This window comes from Austrofundulus limnaeus, unplaced genomic scaffold (genome assembly GCF_001266775.1).
Source record: "Austrofundulus limnaeus strain Quisiro unplaced genomic scaffold, Austrofundulus_limnaeus-1.0 Scaffold178, whole genome shotgun sequence".
Lineage (NCBI taxonomy): Eukaryota > Metazoa > Chordata > Actinopteri > Cyprinodontiformes > Rivulidae > Austrofundulus > Austrofundulus limnaeus.
The window spans coordinates 168,689-173,007 of record NW_013952580.1 but is presented as its reverse complement, the minus strand read 5'-3'; positions in this window follow the sequence as shown (position 1 = coordinate 173,007).

Sequence of the window (4,319 nt, the reverse complement as noted above, 5' to 3'; positions counted from 1 at the left end):
TAAGTAAGTAAGTAAGTAAGAAAGTAAGTAAACTTTATTTCTATAGCACCTTTCACAGATACAAACATCACAAAGTGCTTAACAGAGAGCAAAATAACTAAAAATAAAACAGATCACAAATATAAAAAAACAACAAATAAAACACAATAAAAAGCACATTAACTAAAAGCCTGTCTGAATAAAAATATCTTAAGATGTTTCTTAAAAGAGTCAGAAGAATCTGAACAGCGAAGTTATGCAGAATCTGAAAACAACGTTATGCAGAATCCTATGAAAGTAGCTCAGAGTATGTGTTGTAAATGACTCTCAGCTACTACCACACCAAAGTTAGTCTCACCATCTGTGAAAATGGCTGAGTTATAGTAATTTGTGTGTTTTAACGTCAACTGACTGTGACGGCCATTTTGAATTGGGTTGACTCCAAAAGGTCCTTGTAGATGTACATTCAGTGATTACATTCTGGGAGTTTCTTGAAAATGTGTCTGGTTGTTCATAATATATTTTGCTAACAGAAAAACATTGCTGAATCCAGTTGACGGCAACATTTTAAACAAAGCCATTAAATAATCTGTTAGCCCTCAAAATATCTTCATTGGGGATCAGTCTCAGATAGCTACTGCCAAATCAAATTTAAGCTCAATTTATTTAATAATGATTGAGTTATATTCATGTTTTGTGTTTTTATAAGATCTCTTGGCTGTAGTAGGTCAGGTTGAGACCAAAAGTTAATCAGCTGCAGATGTACATCCAATGATTATTTTATGCAAGTTTCACTGAAATCCATCTGGTGGTTCAGGTGATATTTTGCCAACAGACATCCAGAAACATGCACACACAAACATTATCACCTGCCTGGTTGGCCATGAAAATAACTGAGCAGATTCTTATGTGGTGGATTGGAGAGATAATTTATCAAACTGTGCTATATTTTAATTAACCTGTAATCAGATGCTGTTTGATGTTTAGGAGCGAAATGTAAACAAGGCATCGAGTAGGAGCTTCTGTGCTTGAGCAGCTGCTTATTAATTATCATTTGGTTGATAGAACAGTCAAAGATGGGGGKGGGGGGGGTCAGGTAATAAAGAACAACAGGGTGAATTACAAGAAAGAAAATCGAAACAAGAAGAAGTGTTGTGTGAAGAGAGACAACGACACTGTCAGAGGAGAATCGAGGTCAGCTATCGAGGTGCATCGATGCTGAAAGAAAGCAAACTGAAGTGGAAAGCTTGTGCTCTGATTTTCCTCAAAAACACACAAATACACACACAAGTAGCCAAATTTGTGGCTAGCCACAGAGTGACAAAATACACACTGTATTTTCCAGGCCTGTTGATCAGCCAGAGCTTATCGACAGCCTGAAGCAGAAAAAGTATTTCTGGCATTAGACTGTGTTTGATCTGTTCTATCAGACAGGCTCTGCTGAGTCTGAGTCCTCTTACTTTCAGAGGTCACATTTACTGCAACACCAGCTGTAAATAAATGGAAAAATGATGTGCAAGCTCACAGCCCAACCAAAAGAGAGAAAAATTATTTATGAGATTAATTTATACGGAAAATAAATGTGTTTAATTTTATAATATTTAAGAACATTTGTTGCATTGCATTTAATAAGAGTATATTAAAACTAAAAAAAATCTTTTTAAATATTTATACAATTAATTAATTAATTAATAAAAAAAATGACAAAATATTTTAAATGAAAGGACTAATATGAAAAGTGTGGGAGGAGAGTAGTCTGAATTGGGTTCTGGAGCGATGCTCCACCTCACACATCGCACTCATTCTGCCAGCCGCGAGTGATTCCAAGCCCRCGTGCACCGCATTCACCAGCGGACGCTGAGAAACGGCGCCCGCTAGCTTCTTCTGCGAGTTCGTGCACGCCCTGGCCAATTCTTTCTGTTCGCTCGCTCACCCGAATCAGGTGATACCCTGCAAGGGTAACCATTGGCTCCTGTCTCAGACCTTCCCCGAGGTGATTGGTTGAGTGACGAGCACTCAGTTTGTGACCTCTACAGTGAGCTTCCTCCCACAAGTGCTCCACGACAAACTGCTTTATAAAATACGACTCATGTTTCACCATTCTCACTTACGGTGCAGAACAAGCTTATAATTAAAATGTGTTAAAAAATAAGAAAAGAAACAGTGATAAAGCTTCTAAACTAAATCATTTGTCGTACGCTTGAAACAAAAGGAAAAAAATAAGAATCGTGATTTTAAAGATCCCAATGCATTCTGGGATATAATGCGTCATCGCTCTGACGCATTATATCGCCAAATAAATAACATTTAATTCCAGTGAACTGTGGTTTGGAGGCCTCCGCTTTTCGAAAGCTTCTGAGGTATTTTGCTCGTTGTTTATTTTTTGTAGTTTATGATAATTTTAGAAACAACATTTTTAAAATATCAGTGAATTCCCTCAAAACTATTATTATGTTAGGCGTTTGAAGAGGCAGAGATGAAGGAACGTAAACGCTGAAAACAAATATAAGCTATATTTATAAAAACGTAGCTACAAAGGAGCGATATTGCTCCAGATCCATCTTGTTAAAAGTTCCAGTTATTATGGTCATGTGGTAAATTTCCCACAATGCCTCACGGTTTTGAACTACTTTTGTGTACCTTTTTCGATTAAAAAGAACAAAATATTGTTTTAAAACTATAGACACCTTTTTAGTTTTTGTTTTGTTTTGCCGTTTTAACAATTCAGTTGTAAAAGTCAATTTAAAACACCATAATCGTAAGTATCTGCGTGTCAACCCTCTATAAAYACAACGCTGCTCCAAGTGCACATCCGGGCATTTAGAAGGTTTGCACTCTGGGCTACAAACTGGGAACCTGGTTTCTCTCTCATTGCCCAGGGGAAAGTCCCCGGACCCGTGGCAGAAAGTGCCCTGGTTGAATCCAGCAAGGAGTCGTGCTCCACCACCCCGAGCCAAGACGCTCACATGAGCAGAGCTCAGTGTGCACAACTCCGGTTTGTCAGCACATTATAGCCATGCAAGCGTGCYAAGATGCTTCAACACAACGGGGCTCATTCTCTGAATGTCCACTTTTTTTACTGTGAAATTTCAAGGAAAATTATCTAAATGATTTTCATGGAAAAAAATTACTTGAAAAATATTTTTTWAAAAATTACATGATAAATGGTAAAAAAAATGTCATGGATTTCTACGGAACAATGTTGTCAAATGTCATAAAACCTGATTATCCCACATGTTTTTAAGAGATAATCATGAAACTTTCAACAAACGAATCTTCTAATTATATAATAATGTAATATAATTCTTCTAATTATATAATAATGTAATATAACAATAACAATATTATGTTGATCGGAATAATAATAAAAAAAGTTATTTACCCCAACAATTCCTATTTCAACTACTGGAAATTATATTGTTAATCCCATAGTATTACACTTTGCTGGTGGAAAAACACAAACCAATTAGGTTGTTATATTAAAAACATTTTTTTTTTCACCTTCAGAAAAGTCAAATATTCTATGTTGGAGAAAAATGTCTAAAATTTGCCACAGCGAACAGCTGGATGACAATAGGAATTCTTGGTGTTTGCTTATGATCAATGCAAACTCATATTATTCCGCCAAGTTGTTGTTTTTTTTTTCTTTCAGCATGGATGTTCCTTCTGCAGTGGTCACCACACAAAGTGAACTCTGGATGTGCTCCCTTCACAGACCACCGAGTTACAGTACAGTAYGGTTTGCATATCTACTTAGTCAGAAACTTAATTATAGGGTCTTCTGGGGTCTTACGTTTAATGACTTTTTCGAAAAATATATATTATTGTCTTTTTTTTAAGTGAACAATTTAGACGTGCTTAGATCGCCATCTTGTGGTTAGAAATTGAACATGCAMCCTGGGCATCCTCAACATAGGCAAACATATTTTAGTGTTGACTGAATTATTTTTGTCATTTTTATTGTGACATTGTACTAAAAGCTGCCTATTTAAGGTAGGGATTATAAAAATAAACACAGCCGTTTTATGTTTTCAATTTTAACACACTCTTTGTAGACCTACTTGTTTTCTGTTAAATAGTACTTACTGCACATTTGATTTATCACATATAGATCAATGTGTCTATTCATGTCCTTATAGGGTTGTTTTAAAACCCCATAAGCACTGTCATTGTTTTCCAACATGACACATGTGTGTCCATTTACTTTGGTTTCACATGTCTGAGAACAAAGATTCTCTGCTGTGCTGGTACCACTAGAGGGAGTAACATCCCTGCATCCACCTGCATCCATCCCTGAACACACACACACACACACACACACACACACACACACACACACA